The following is a 17,006-nucleotide window of genomic DNA, read 5'->3' as shown; positions in this document are numbered from 1 at the left end:
CTGGCATCAACTTTCCAGATCCTTTGGTATGAGACTGTAATGTCCCATTGGGAGGTAGGGATTATAATTGTACTTCACTTCAGCTTCTAAAATGGACCTTACCTCTTGTTATAAATAATTAAGAGGCAGGCAAATGATCAGAGTTGAGGGAAAAAAATCTAAAATTCATGTTTGAAGACCCGTTAAAATCAATTTGAGATATTGTAAAAATGGAGATTTGAACCCCAGACTTGTATCCCTAGAAGTCCTTGCTCTAGTTCCTGAGATGCCCTCTAATCTCACTGAGATCCCTACCTGGGCAAGATCAAAATTTCTATTTAAACTGGCTGTAAAGCCTACTGGATCTCTCTTCCTACTTCCACTTCCAAGCAGACATGTCTCTCATGATGTAGTGTAAGTGAATGGGCCATTCAGCCCTCCTATGCATATGCTTTCTTATTTTGTATTTTCTTTAATTCTTAATCTTTAATAAACTCCTAAAAATATAATACTTCTAGCAGAGAAACCTAATTTTTAACTGCTACAATATGTAGCTCTTTAAATTTTCCAAAGGTTGTTATACAATTGTAACCAGTTTTTGATGAAGTCCATCCATCCTCTATGTGGCAATTTACAAAACCAAAATAGAAAAAAAAGCCATTTTTTATATGGGCTTATTCAATAATATTTGTTCAGTGTAGTTATAGGGGAAAGGTAACAGAATATAACAGTAGTTAAAAGCCAGTCCATTAAAATGATTCAGTGTAACAGCATAGTATTGAATACATTCATATATGAACTTAAAACCACAAAATCAAATCTTAAAGAAAATAATCAGCAAAATACAATAAGATACAGAAACTTTCATTAAAAAAATAGAATCTGAAAAGGCTTAAAATTTCACCTCCAGACTCTTTAAAGTTCTTTTTTCAGATCCCTATTGTCATTGCTGTGGGTCATTGCGAGGGAGAAATCCTTGCTGAGAATAGTGTGAAGGAATCCCAAATTGAATGAATCTTAGAGACTGGGAAGGCCAGAATGGCAAAGGGTTGATTCTCCCCTGAATCTCAGGTAAGATAAGTAAAAGAATCAGTACCCTCATGAATGGTAGAAGCTGTTTGAACTAGGCAATGCACTTCTCTTTCATAGAGTACGCCATACTTATAATCAACTTCCTATTTGGAAGAGTGACTTCCTTCTTCCCTTCCTCCCCCTCCCCTAGAGGTCCCCTGCAACATGGAGGTTAATTGTTGCCTAAGGAAAGAACACCCCAGTTTTTACCAGTTGGTTTGTGATTCCGAAGACACAGTGGCAGCTACCAGCAGCCTGAGACCTGGGGCTGGGTCTGAGGCTGGATGAATGATCTGGGTTGGAGGCCAGAGATCAGGAGCAGAGTTTCTGGGGGCCTGGGGTTGGGGCCCAGGCTGGGTGAGCGATCTGGGTTGAGAAGGTCAGGAGTGGATGACTGGGACAACTCAGGAGGCAGGAGTGGGCAGCAGCAGGAGGAGCAGGAGCAAGAGTAGAAGCAAGCTGCTGGGATGTAGAAGCAGGAGTGAATGGAATCAGGAGAAGTGGCTCATATCTTCTCTGCCAATAGTCCCCCGGCTAAAAATAGCTTGGTCAGTAGGAAGAGCAAGCAACTGGGCAAAAAGTAGGAAAAGAAAAAGGCAGCAGCTCCGGTAGAGAGTTTTGAGTTCTCTGGGAGTTTGTGAGGGTGGGTGAAAAACCTTGGCAGGAGAAAAATGGCTCTATCCTGGATCTGTGATCCAGAACTGTTTATGGGCAATAGGCTTGCCAGGCAGCACCAGCTGCATCCAGTCCTAGGAAAGGGTCCCTGTAATCTTTTTCTGACCAGTTGGCCAACTCCCTTATGGTCTATGGGCTGAGAGCTTCCAAAGTTGCTGCTATTGCTGTTGCTGCTGTTGTTGAGACCACCTCCAAGGCCATCACTGGTGCTCCTTCTGCCCTTCAGGCCTGTGCCCAACACAGTTTTAATAGAGTTCTCCTGCAGACCTTCTGAGTTGTTCTAGGCAGGAAAAGTGTCTCCTTCTGACCTTTTATTGGTGCTACTGCTCCAAAAATTTGATTTTTAGGTGTTATTTTAGAATTGTTTAAAGGAGAATGTTGGGAGCATTAAGCAGGATCCCCACTTCTACTCGGACATCTTGGCTCTGTCATAGTTTGTTTGTTTTTTTAATTTAATTAAGTTTTTTATAAAATTCATTTCCAAATTGATCCCACCCTCCTCTCTTATCCAGAGGAACTTTATTTATAACAAAGACAAGAAAAAAAGGAGCAAATCTAATGAATGGACTGACAGCATGGATGAGATTCCTCACCCATAGTCCCCATCTCTCAACAAAAGGGAAGAGGGACATTTTCTTAGTTCTTCTTCTGGCTCAAATTTCCTTACAATTCCATGACATTCCCTTTCATTTTATTGTTATGAGGCTATGACCCAGTTCGTAATAGCCTCTTTCTTCCCCTCCCCTCAATTCCTACCCCTTTAGGCTTTCATGTTAATTTGAAGTATGCAGTGCAAGGGTAAAACAGTGGATTTCATCATGCTCCGTGACTGGTGCTCCATGCTTAAATGACTTTTACAGTGAGATGTCTCAAAAAGGAGATGTGTTCAGTGTGACTTTATTCCAAAAAAAGAGACTTAACACATCTCTCACCTCAGCTAAAATGGCTGCTCAGTGTAGAGAATCAACTTCATTTTCCCCCAGTAGAAATGCATGTTTTCCCCTACCATAAAATGCGCTCATAATAGAAATGAGACAGTTCCCTGGGGGGTGGTTATCAAAAGATCATCTCGCCCCAATCTGATTAGAGGCAAGAGGCTCATGCCTCAAAATGCTCCTGGGGGTGATTATTTTATGATAACCATACCCTGTATCATGTCTTATTGATTAACTAATAAAGCTTCAGCATTATTATTCAGAAGAGAAATTGAGATATCAGAAGGGGGAAAAAAGGACCTAATTCTAGAAAGGAAACAGTTCCTTCCAAGGACCCAAGCCACCTCTTTCATACCCAAGTTACAACTATAATATTCGCCAGATACCTGGTTTAGTATCTCATTGATGATCAGCCTATTAATTTTTTTAAATCCTAACAGGACCTGACAGGGTACTTATTTGAAAATCCAACCTACAGCCAACTATTATTCTTGCCTATTGTTGAGACCGAATTTCTTCGGTATACAGGATGGGTACAGACTTCTTTTTGGATCACCCACTTTTGTACGGAATAATTACGTGGGTGACAGTGACATGGTAACTGCATAAGGCCACGTGGTTATAGGCAGAACTTGAGGAAGAGTCTTCCTCAATAGCCTTTAGCAACCATACAACCCTCCTTGGCAACTCAAGTGAGGAGAGCAGATGATTGGCAGCCAGCCCTATGTCAGAGGCTGTCTGTTGCCACAGATCAACCAAAGCCATTTTGGCCCATGCACCAAACAGGGTCTGGGGCATCACTGGCAACATGTTCCACAGGCACCAATAAAAAGACAGAGGTCCAAAAGGTAGGTGTGTTTCAGCATCTGCCCTGCATGCCAGGGCTGTGGGGATTTAAATCATTTACCCAGATCATTCAAAGCAGGACAAAAAAAATTATTTTGTTTCAATGACTGTGATATTTCTTGCGACTTTGTAGCCTGATCTCCTTGGATTATAACTGCAGTTGTCTGTTACATCTTTTTTGAGACCTTTGCCCCCATTGACAAGAGAAGATGGAGAAGGTATGCCAACTTTGTACATAGAAGTCAATGTGTCTCAGGAGGGAAAATCAGTCACTTTCAGGAGAGGCAGGTAACTAAGAGCTGAAGATGGGACCTCTTCTACCCTTCCATTCTCTGGAATTTCCTCTGTCCACCAAAGATATTGGCCTTTGAGTCAATCTCTTCACCATCTTCTTTTTTTTTAATTAAAATATTTTAAAATTTAGAATATTTTTCCATGGTTACATGATTCATGATTCCACTCCTCCTTTTCTCCCCCTCCCAAAGCTGACAAGTAGTTCCACTGACTTATACATGTATCATTGTTCAAAAACTATTTCCATGTTATTCATATTTGCAGTAGAGTGATCTTTTAACATCAAAACCCCAATCATATCCCCATTGAATGATGACCAATCATATTTTTTCTTCTGTCTTTCCACTCCCACAGTTCTTTCTCTGGATGTGGATAGCATTCTTTCTCATAAATTCCTCTGGATTGTCCTGGATCATTGCATTGCTGCTAGTAGAGAAGTCCATTACTTTCAATTGTGCCACAGTGTATCAGTTTCTGTATACAATGTTCTCCTGGTTCTGCTCCTTTTGCTTTGCATAACTTCCTGAAGGTCTTTCCAGTTCACATGGAATTCCTCCAGGTCATCATTTCTTTCAGCACAATAGTATCCCATCCCCATCAGATACCACAATTTGTTCAGCCATTCCCTAATCGATGGATGCCCCCTTGTTTTCCAATTTTTTGCCACCATAAAGAGTGCAACTATACATATTTTTGTACTTTTCCCTACTATCTCTTTGGGGTCTTCGCCATCTTCTTAGAGTATTAGTTGTAGGCATTTAGCATCTCCTTTCAAAATGAGAGGATCTACAGTGAGCAATGTTTCAAGAACAAGGTGGTAGGCTCAGTGGATAGAGATCCAGGCTAGGAAACAGGAGGTCCTTCCTTGGTTCAAATCTGGCCTCAAACATTCCCTAGTTGTGTAAACCTTGGCAAGTCACTTAACTCCAATTGCTTAACCTTTACTGGGTCTTCTGCCTTGAAAATGATAGTGTCAATTCTGAGATAGAAGGTAAGCATTAGAAAAAAAAAAAAGAATAAAGAATAAAGTGGTAAAATTGGAGGAAAAAATGGACTTGGAAGACCTAAATTCAAATTTCTTTCACTTCCTAGTGTGTGACTTCAGGAAAACCATTTAACATCTCTGAATGCCTTAGGAAAAAAAAGTGGGGGTAGTATGCTCCTACTACGTAATTCACATGCCTATTATGAGGATAAAATGAGACAATGGATGTCACATCCTTCACAGCTATAAAACACCACAAATGTGAGTTATTTTGTGCAGCATGAATCATAAATTCCAACACTGGCATCTCTTTTTTGGTGGCAAGAAGGAACGGTGCTGACACAAAGCAGAATGGGACCATCAACCTTGAAATGTAGCCCCTGGTGTGATATGTGGCATATCAGGGTCCTGTAGGATCGGCGAAAGAACCTGACTCTGAGACCTCAGGCTTCCAGGTCCCAATTGAGAGTTTCCCAGAGGAGCCATTTGTGTGTGGTGCTTTCAAAACAGCCTTCTAAATAAAACTAGTCTTTTGTGACACCTCTTCCCATTAACAAGATGCACTCGCTATTCCCTTTTCTTCTTCTCCCCCTCCAAATACATGGTTTTATCTTTCATCTCTTCTGTGGCTCCCCTGACAGCACTATTTTCCAAACTAATTTCTTTATGCAATCTTCTCTCTAGGTTAATTCTTTGCAAGGGAAATATAACCCTTATAAATTTTTCTTTTTAAGTATTTGACACCTTATCTGCTTTTGGCATATCTTACCAAACAGGATGCAGAACCAAGCCTGACCTCTCCCTCTAGGAGCACACAATAAAAGGTAAATGGAGAACCCAAAGCTTGAATGAAGCCTTTTGTCCTGAGCCTAGTTGCAGGGCCAGCTTCCCCACCCTTCCTCCTAAAAGGGAGTGAAAAAAGGCTTCTTGCTCATTTAATTCCTGGACGGCTGTTCTTGTTCTGCAGGGGATGCTGCTGGTTTGAGTGATGGATAAGAGATGATTAACCACTCTCAGAAAAAAGTTGCCCTTCCCCTTGCATTGACAAAAGAAGTTCCTTCTTTACAGGAAAGGAGTTGGGGGTGGATGGAGGTTTTATTGTGTGAGTAAGAGGGTGAAAGATTTTTTTTTCTTGTGACTCTTCCTTTGTCAAAGGGTCATAGATCTTGAGCTGGAAGGCGCAGCAGAGGCCAACTGGTCCAGCCCCCTCATTTTTCCACATGAGGAAACTTAAATGACTTACCCGTAGTCTCCTGAGCAGAGATGGAATTGGAACTCAAGTCCTATGATTATAAATTTCCCACCGCGCTGTCTGTCACCTCATTCTTGTGGTGCTAGGTAACATTTCTAAACAAAGCATTTTCAAAAAAGAAATAGACTGGTAGTTTCATGTCTTTTGTGTGGTATCTCCCCCAATTAGAGTGTGAGCTCCAGGAAAGCAGGAACTGTGTCCCCAGTGCTTGACACATTGTTAGTGCTTAATAATTAATGCTTTTTATGGGGGCAGCTAGGTGGCTCAGTGGATAGAGTCAGACATGGAGACAGGAGGTCCTGGGTTCAAATTTGACCTCTTCCTAGCTGTGTGACCCTGGGCAAGTCCCTTACCCCCATTACCCAGCCCTTACATTCTTTTGCCTTAGAATCAATATTGATTCTAAAACAGAAGGTAAAGACTCAAAATAAATAAATAAAATGCTTTTTTACTTCATAAGGAAACTATTCTGCCAATGCAGGTCTACACTTGCTCTGCACATTAAAGTCTTAGCTGCTTGGGTCCTGAGGGGTTAACAGACTTGCCTGGGGTTCCACAGCCAGTGTGGGTCAGAAGCAGGGTTGGAACAGAGATCTTTCAGGCTCTGAGCCCAGGGGTCTATCCTCACCCTGCTGACTCCAACCAAAACCTTGGGAACCATTTATTTCTTTGGTGAAATTCATTTAACTAATTAATTTCAGAACAATTCATTTCTTTCTCTCCTGTCTCTGAGAAGCTTCTGGTCCTTCTCCATCACGAGAGAGCTGCCACTCACAGGCTCCCATGAGCTCAAGTGTGCTCTCCGAGCCGACTTACCCAGATGGGGAATCTCAGACCAGTAAATGGACCTGCCTGCGGAGGGACGCCCAATGATGGCATCTATGCAAGGAAAAGCACTTAGTTGGGAAAAGAGAAATCTGGCATTTGGGACCCTGAGAACAGCACGGCACCCAGTCATCTGGATCGCTTGTGCCACCACAGGGATGCGTAAGGTACTTAGCCAAACACAGGACTGGAATTTGGCCCCAATGTGGCCCTGAAGATAGATCAGTGCTGCAAGTCAAGCGCAGAAAGGCACCATAGAACCCAAGGCCAATCCTCCAGACTTCCTACGAGCTTTGCTGCTCTATAAAGCAGGCAAGGGGGCAGCTATATAGCCAGGCCTGGAGTCAGGAGGACCAGGGTTCAAATCTATCCTCAAAGAATACTCCCTGGCTGGGTGATCCTGGGCAAGCTACTTAATCCAGACAGTCTAGCCCTTGCTGCTCTTCTGTCCGAGAGTTGCTACTAAGACAGATGGGAAGATTGCCATAAAGAAAAAGGATAAGAAAAAAGTAGACATGGAGATATTTCCAAGATGGCTACAGAGCATTTGTCTGCCCAATATAGTCACCATTTCTAATAATTCTTGCCAGCATCTCTATATCACTTTAAGTTGTACAAAGTGCCCTACAAATTTTATCTCAGTTCTCTCTTCACAATTACCCTTTGAGGTGGGTGCTATTATTATGGTACACACACACACACACACACACACACACACACACACACACACACATACAAATACACACATATATAGATAAAATTTATATAAGAAAACAGAGACAGAGGTCAAATGACTTGCCTAGGGTCACACAGCTAGTAAGTGACTGGGGCTAGATTTGAACCCAGGTTTTTCAGACTCCAGGCCCAGCATCTACTTCTTTGCATTTTCTATTACACATAGCCTACTTTCATTTTTTTTTTCCTTCAGGAGGACAGGTGGATTAAACCTGTGATTTCATTGATAACAGAAAATACATGGAAACTCCTTCCATTAATGCAGATCAACAACTTAAAACTTAGGATTTTAGAGAGTTACCTAGAATTAAGTGGTTTGCTTAAGGTGAGGTTCCAGACTTAGGGCTGTCTGACTCCAAGGCTGGCCCTCTAAACTATCTCTATCTAACCTCCCTGTGTGACTTTTGACAAGTCATTTCCCCTCTCTGGACCTCAGTTTTCTCATCTGTAAAACTAGGGCATTGGACTAGATGGCCTCCAAGGTCTCTTCTAGGTCTAAATCTATAAAGCTGCATGATTCCATGTCTTGTATCATTGAATATTACTTCTAGAAGGAAGACTGAGCTTTCTCCTTTTAGTTTAGCTGCCTCACATGTCATGAGGATTGCACTAACATTACGCAGTAATCATTTCCCCTCACGTTTTTGCCCCCAGAGGTAGAAAACTCAGAAGATGAAAGACAACTTCTCTCTCCCCCTCTGTCTCTCTCTCTGTCTCTCTCTCTGTTTCCCTCCCTTTCTCTTTCCCTCTTTCTCCCCCCCTCTCTTTCTCCCTCTCTTTCCCTCTCTGTCTCTCTCTCTCTCTCTCTGACTCTGTCTCCCTCTCTGTCACTGTTTCTCTCTGTGTATCTGTTTCTGTCTGCCCATGTTTCTCTCTGTCTCTCCTTCTTTGTTTCTCTCTATATTTCTGTCTGTGTGTCTGTCTTTCTCTCTCTCTGTCTCTATCTGACTGTCTCTGCCTCTGTTTCTCTCTGTCACTCTCTGTCTCTTTCTCTGTCTGTCTCTGTCTGTCTCTCTGTCTCTCTCTCATCCCTCTTCCAAGAAGAGGCAACAAGATTTTTTTGCTTTGTTCATTTTCCAGGCAGTGATATTTTCTTTTGGCCACAGCTAATGTCTCTCTCACCCTCTCTCAGTGTAAATCTTGGTACCGAAGGCCTCCCTGAACTCCTTCATGCACACAATGGGCAGGACTGGCCTCAGTGCAACCCTGTTCAAATGCTGTGAGATTTCCCTCCCCCATGACTCCTGTCCCCATGATGCTCTGCCTCTAGAGATGCCTCTCTTTTCTCAGATGTCCTTTTGTGTAATTTTCCTTGTCCACTGGGAGGTGGCTTCTCCTTGTTTGTCTTTAAAACTTTGCTACCAAAAATTAACTTTTCACAAGGGAAATGAAGGATATAGTCTGCATCAAAAGAACCATCCAATAATTCTAATTTTGGACATGGGCTACATCCCGAACAAAGAAGGTGCATAAATTCAAAGAATCAGCATCTCGATTTCCTTTTTCCTGTCTCCTTGTGGGCTTTATTAATAATTCCTTCCCGTATAAAGAAGAATGATCACAACCCCCTGAGAAACATAAGGATCTAGTTAACTTCAGAAATCCTCCATCCAGTTCTTTTTATATTTAATGTTGCCACAGAACCAGGGCCAAGGATGAGTTTTATACAATTTCACATCTGATATCTTTTTAAAACAGAACTATATTTCCCTTTCACTCAAAGAACAATTCCCTTTTAAAAACCTGTGATGGAAGCATTACTTATTCATTGAACAAATAGTCAGTGAGCAGCCACTAGCTTCTTATTTTTTTTAACTCCTACTTTGTGCCTTAGAATCAATACTGAATATCAATTCCAAGGCAGAAAAATAGTAAGGGCTAGGCAATGGGAGTTAAGTGACTTGCCCAGGGTCACACAGCTAGGAAGTGTCTGAGGCTAGATATGAACCCAGGACCTCCCATCTTTAAGCTTGATCCTCTATCCACTGAGCCCCCCCAGCTGCCCCTTGCCCCCTTTAGAAGTCACTAACTTCTAAAATGTCTAGAAAAACAGAGAAATCATGGCACTGGCTCTTGAAGAACCTATTGTCAAAGTTGAAATTAGGTTGAGGTTGCTGAGGATTTGGCCTGGGTCTCCAAAATTCAAAGATTATAGTCCCACCATTCAGGGTCTTATCTCTTTCCAGGGACCCACTTGTCCCCTCCATGTCCCCACCCTCCACCATACTTTTTTGCTTCTTTTCGGAGATTAGAAGTTACTGTTGGAGGCTGATTGGATGGATTCTGCAGTGCATGGACTATCCCTTTTCCTAGCGTGACTACACCACCCACCAGGGTAGGACAGTCTCCCATTTATCACCTACTCCAAATGCATTTGCTGCAGGTACCAGACTTTCTAGTTATGAGGGACACAAAAGTTTACAGTAGGATTAAGTAGCAAATGGAAGGTTTAAGACTTCTTTTGGATGGTATAATTAAGGAAAGCTTCATGGAGGAGGAAAGATTTGAGCTGCACTTTGAAGGATGGGTTGGTTCTGAGTAGGCAGAGAAGAGTTGGGAAAAGTATGAGAATAACCACAAATGCTAGAGTGAGCAGGGCATGTTTGGGAATTCATGAATAGACCTGCCCAGCTATGGCAGGAAGGCTTTGTCTTCATAAATAGAGGGAAATGGGGGAAAGGGAACTTGGGGCCAGATTGTGAGGAGCTTCGAATGACACTCTGAAGACAAGAGAGGCAACCTGGTGCACTGGAAAGAACACAAGATTTTGGATTTTATATAGCATTCTAAAGTTCATAAAGTGCCTTTCTCCCAATGATCCTCTGAATGAGCATTTCTATTTTTTTTAAGGGTAGCTAGGTGGCACAGTGGCTAAAGTGCTACACCTGGGGTCAAGATGATTCATCTTTCTGAGTTCAAATCTGGTTTAATGTGACCTCAGGTAAGGCACTTACCCCTCTTTGCCTCAGTTTCCTCATCTGTCAAATAAGCTAGAGAAGGAAATGGCAAACCATTCTAGTATCTCTGCCAAGAAAACCCTAAGAGGGGTAAACTTTTGTGTCACTCATAACTAGAAAGTCTGGTACCTGCAGCAAATGTATTTGGAGTAGGCGATAGATGGGAGAGTGTCCTACCCTGCTGGGTGGTGTAGTCATGCTAGGAAAAGGGGTAGTCCATGTACTGCAGAATCCATCCAATCATGAAGAGTCAGACTTGACTAAAAAAGACTGAAGGACATCCTTATTTTTACAGATGAGAAGACAGAAGCTCACTGAATTGAAGAGAACTGACCACAGGGAAGATCTGAGACAATGCACCATACCTTGTTGTCTCTGGTCAAATCTAGCTGGCTTGCATAAATGCTCCCAGTTAAATACAGTGGATTGTGATTAGTGTCTGTTAAGAATATACAAGGATAACACTGGGCTTAATCTATTAACACCAAGCACATTCCTTTACAGCCACAAAACAGCATCTTGTCTTTTAGTGATTTAATTTTGTTTTTATTTTCATTGGCAATCCAACGGGTCAATGGTTCTTAACAATGTCTGATACCATTATTGGAGGAAGACTCTTCTTGATAACTATTCTTGCCTTTAGTATCCCCCCAGGCTATTATTATAGAATAGTACCCTGCTTTTGCAGCTGAGTCATCATTAGTTACTTGGCCTTTCCACATGAGGAAACTGAGGTGGAGAGAGGGTAAATGACTTAGCTCCTGTATAATATAATCTTAAAAAATTAAAGTTCATCAGTGAGTTCCCTGTGCATCCACATTGGTCCCTTGTGGAAAACTCTCACTTGTTTTCATCAGAATAATTTCTCTTGGTGCCTTTGAGATTTGATTTTTGAGAACTTCTTGTTTCTCCTAGGCTGACTTCTCCTGGGGAATTTGACTCCATGGGAACAAATCCAGTTTTGTCTCTCAATCATGTGATGATCCTTGACAACCTGTAGCCGGAGTGAAAGGGAGCTAGAACTCTGTGGAACTGAGGAACTGTGAGGTCCAAACAGTAGAAGTGTTGATATTAATATTAGCATTTCACGGGATGATGCCGGATGAGGTAAAGAAGATGGTGAGCCAAATGATAAAGCAATTGAATAATTTGAGAAGATGATTATTGGTACATTAAATGGTAACAAGGTAAGAAATAGGTTAATGATGTGGATTTGAAGAAGATAATATTGTTAAGGGTTAGAGCCAGAAGAATGGTCAAATAGCATCTGTAGGGAATGACCGTACTAACCCTTCTACTATAAAAACAAAACTATTAAATCTCCTCCATCCCTTGCTTGTATAGTTGATTAAAAAAAACCGTTACTCTCTGTCTTAGAATTGAAATGATGCTTAGCATTGATTATAAGGTAGAAATGTATTAAGAGCTAAGCAATTGGGAGTCCAAGGTAAACACCATATCAAGTCTAAGTAGTTGGGAGGATGCTGCTGCCCTCTATGGTAATAGGGAAGTTAGGAAATGGGAGAGAGTGTTTTGGGGGACAAGGCAGGATAAGATAATAAGTTCTGTTTTGGACAAGTTGAGTTTGTTGTATATAGGACAGCCACTTTAAGATGTCTAATAGATAGTTGGAGATAGGAGACTAGAGGTCAACAGAGAGTTGGCTAAATAGATGGGAGAATGAGATCATTAAATCTATGAGAATTGTGGAGACCACCAAGGAAAGAAATATAAAAGAAGAGGGCCCAGAGTAGAGCCCCAAAGCCGGGGACATCCAAGTGTGGAAAGTGGACAAAGATCTAATGTAGGAGACTGAAGAGGAAAAGTACAATAGGTAGAAGGAGAAGCAGGAAATCAGTGTCATGAAAATATAGAGATAAGAGAGTATCAAGGAGAAGATGGTCATCCACAGTGTTGAAAATTGAGAAATCAAAAAAACAAACAAAAAATAAACCCGATGAGAACAAGACCATTAGATTTGTCAATTTAAAAAAATTTAAATTTCTTTTAAATTCCTTGTTTTACCAGCAGAGATCTCATTACTGTAGGAATCTCTCTATGTAGAAACAATGTAGCTTTCTATGTAGCTTTGTCATACACAGATGTGATAAACATTCCATTTACATATTCGTCAAATCACTGATAGACCTGTGGAACTAGCAGAGAGCAGAGGAGAGAGTCCTACAGCATTCCACTGGAGACTTAATCTGTTGTCTAAAAAACCAGAGAAAGGATCCATAAGATTGGGAGCTAAGGAGGCAGTGGAATAAGCTAGAAGACAGACTCCAGTAGACCTCCAAGGCTGTGGGAAAGACATGGTTGTTGTTGTTTTAATTTACTCATTCGTGTGTTACAACATGGCTGACAAACTACATGTCCATCATTTGGACATGAAAGTAGCCCTGAAACTTGGGCATCCATCTGCACTGCAAAAGGACAAACAATGCTCAAAGGCCTTTAGTTGAAGATTCCAACTGAGGCCAAGATTCAGGGTTTCTATCCAAGGGATGACAAAGCAGGAAATAAAAAAGAAGTCTGAGTGGCTAATAAGTGGTGAAGGTTTAAGGAAGCAACCAGCTTCATCCATTGTGCCACCTAGCCACCCAGAAGTAATGTTGCTCTGCATTTAATGCTTAAAGCATCCATAGTTTCATTGGTGTGGCTTCTAATTACATTGATAAAAGTCACAACTTCTCTATTGCTTAGAAAATAACCTTGAAGGGTCTGTGTAGCCAAAAAGCTCATCATCCTTGTGGGCAAATGGATGATGATCCTTTGTGACTTTAGCTAAGTTGATCCATGTGAACCACACTCAACGCTTTTCTAGATGGGTGAAGACCTACCAAAGCTTATCTTCTCTTGGCATTTTCTTCAAGAACCTAGGATCACCTCTATGTCCTTATGAAGAAAAGGAGTAGGAATCCAGTGGAGGAAAATCACAGTAAAATCAATTTATTTCTAGGTTCACCAAGATAGAGGCCAAGTGGCAAAATGAAAGGGAATGTCAGGAGTGTTTCAAATTCTATGGGGATGTGTCTCTTGGCAGATTTTGAACTAGCAAGATTTAGGGAGACCTCATTTATGGCTGATGAACATCTCAATGTAGGAATCATGATTCTGCAAGACTAAGTCTGTTCAGTAAATAGAACTCCCTATCATAGCTCTATGAAGGACACAGATTGGAAACCAAGATGTATAATCTTGATTGCCAAGCTGAGGGTTGTTCCAGCTTCAGAAGCTTTGGTTTACTTAAAATCACTGGAAGATACTTTTGGTCCATGTGGTTTTCTTCCCTTAAGAGCTCAGGGTTCCATTCTGAATCTCTGGTTCTATCTAAAACCACTGAAATTCAGCTGAAATATCTAGGGAGGAGGGTGAAATCCAACAAGATTCTCTCTGCTGAGTCTGTAAGATTTTTCAGACTGGTCTAGTTCACTTTGTTGAGAAACCAAGACAAAATAACCGATTCCAGTGGGGTTTGTATGGCTTGGTGGTTTTCATCCTAAATTAAGGCAGAAGCAGTGGTCAATCATGTGACTCACTAGCCCAAAGGTTTCATTATAAAACCTTAAGGAACCCACAAATTTCAGTCTTAAAATATCCTCCTGAGAGACAGCTCAAAAAGTCAACCTAAGTTTGGACAAGTAGTTTGGGCCAAAGAACTGGAAGCTTGTTCTAACTAAACATTATGAGACTTGTCTTAAATTTCAAACCTGAAGTTTAGTTTCATTCAGTTCAGGGCAGAGAGGCATAGCCTTCCCCTCCACCATCCTCCAAAAATTGTCAGGGGTAATAAAATCTCCTATGAAAGAAGTGGAGGAGAATTAGGGGCTTTGGCTTGTTTATATCATAAGCTTGTCATGTTTTGAAGCAAATGCCAAAGCATCAAAACGCCTTGCTTTTTAAAGCCACTCCAGAGTATATTTTATGTATATATTTAAAAACGAAATCAATATGCATATTTCCTTTGGAAACTGTTAATTAGTACAGGCTTTAGAGCTGGAAAGAACCTCAGCCTGTGTTCTAAGCAACCCTAGACCCATATGGGTCTTTTGAAAATTAAAATGATTGTTGTGAATTGATTCATTCACAAATGCAAGCATTTTAAAATATAAAGAACAAGAGAAAAGAATTGTATATGAAACTTTGAACTTCTGTTATGTATATTTTTTGTTTGGGGGGGAAAGAGGATATATTCAACTTAACAAGGGAGTAACAAAATTGTCTCATGTTCTTTTCTGAACTTTTTTCTTATCTTCTGTGTGTTTTTAATAAAAATATTTCATTGATGACCTTTTCCTTCTTTTAAAGAATTTGTATTTCTATCACTCTACATCACATCACATAACTCCTCCCACATTTCTCGGCATTCTTTATATTTGCCATTTTTTATAATATAGTAATAGTCTATCGAATTAATTCACGTTTATAATTTATAGAACCATTCCTGGGCATTGTTGTACACATAATAAAATGTTTCCAATTTAAGATGTGAGGGTTTGGGGTTTTTTTTGCAGTTTAGAACAGTGCTAGTAAAAATAGGAGGAGAGAGAGAGAGAGAGAGAGAGAGAGAGAGAGAGAGAGAGAGAGAGAGAGAGAGAGAGAGAGAGAGAGAGAGAGAGAGAATGTGTGTGTGTTTACAGATTTCTCTTTTCTCTGTCAAAAATGTTCTCAATGTCTAAACATAGAGGTGGAATCACTGGGTCAAACATTATGAATATTTTCTGACTTGTATAATTCCATATTACTTTTCAAAAAGACTGACCCAATTGATAGCTCCACCAGCCGTGAACAATTATGCTTTAACTGTCTGCATCTGCATTGCATTTTTTTAATCTCACAATATCTTTGTCAATTTAGTGGGTGTAGCTCAGCTGTTTTAGTTTCCATTTCTGTGGTTATTAACAATTTTTCAATACTTTTTTCAAGTAGTTGTTGACATTTTTGTATTTTTTCTTTTTTTTTAATATATCACATTATACAAAAAACATTCTGAAAGAAAATTGCCAGAATTAATGACTGACTCGGGTGAAGGAGAGGATCCAGGATATAGAAGGATTAAACCCTTAGTGAATAATTCTTGCTTTGAATTCCAAGATTCCAGAGCTCCAAAGTTTACAAAGAAATGTTTTTTTTTTTCTGAGTCATCAGGTTTTTAATGCACCCCCAAAAGCAGGAAGAATAGGGGAGCAGCTCTCTGTCACCCAGTTAGAGTGACAGATTGCCAGGAGAAAGCAACTAGTCTTCCTATGCTCCAATGATCTGTTTCTCCTAATCCATCAGTCTTGACTTAAATTATCATCTGCAATTTGCAAGGGAAAAGAATGTTTTATCTGATCCAATTAAAAAAAAAAAGATTGGTTATCCTAAATTACTTAAAAATTTGCTTAAGTAATAGAAGCAACACTATGCATTTATACTGCTGCATCTAACTGCCCAGACCCCATTATAGTTTTTAAAAAATCAAATTTTTCAAAGGGGAACAAACTTGTGAATTTTTTTAAAATTTGGAAATAACTCTAAAAAATTTTAGATTTGACTTTACAAAAAAAAAAAAGCTTTGCCATGGAATTCCTTTAAATAGCTATCTCCTCTGGCACATTTCAAATATGATTTGATTTACCAAAATAGTTTTCCACACAAACTTCAAGAACACATCTGTTTTGTAAAGCAAGATACACCTGTAATATGCTTCCACACTGTAACACACATAGAGAATCAAATAATGCACTTCTGAGATGTTTATCTAATATATTATATAATGTAATTCTTGGAAATTGTAAATAAGATTAAGCATTTGTTGCTCTGATTTTATGTACATACATTTTCTAAATATGAGTTGTCATCAAGTGAATTTTTTTTTCTTTTGGTTGGCACACTCCTACACAGTGCCCTGCATCAATTATCTGGTTAGACACACATTCCTGATGTTTTGCCTGCATTCTGCAAAAGGGACCTATTTTAGTCTCTTGCATGTCGGGAGGGTAGGATGTTTTTAAGGCTGCCTTTTCTTGAAAGCATCAAAGAGGCAAAATAAAGTCTAACTTCTTTGTTAGGGCACCAAGTCATTCTCTTATGGGCCATTAGTCTCCAAAATAGGGATGGGACTAGCCTGACCCCAAAGGGGCCTTTTTCAGTGACTCCAAGAGCAGGAAGATATGTCTCATCCTAACTTCTCCTCAGTAACAAATACTAGAACTTGCCTCTAACACAGTCACACCCTCCATTATCCCACAATGCTCCTTCTGCTCATTCTCTTCCCTGATCTATGCAATTTCCAGACAAGTCAGACCTGGGACCCTTGGAATAATTATAATCAAATGGCCACGAGGCACCTAGAGCAGCAGCAACAGAGGTCATTGAGCAAACTCGGTACCCTCTCATCCCAAGCCTTCTCAGCCCCTGCCTTGGCAAGTTCTTTGGCATTTGAAGCTCTTCATAGCATAGCTCCT

The sequence above is a fragment of the Monodelphis domestica genome, chromosome 3, assembly GCF_027887165.1.
Source record: "Monodelphis domestica isolate mMonDom1 chromosome 3, mMonDom1.pri, whole genome shotgun sequence".
NCBI classification, from domain to species: domain Eukaryota; kingdom Metazoa; phylum Chordata; class Mammalia; order Didelphimorphia; family Didelphidae; genus Monodelphis; species Monodelphis domestica.
Note: the sequence above shows the minus strand (reverse complement) of the source record.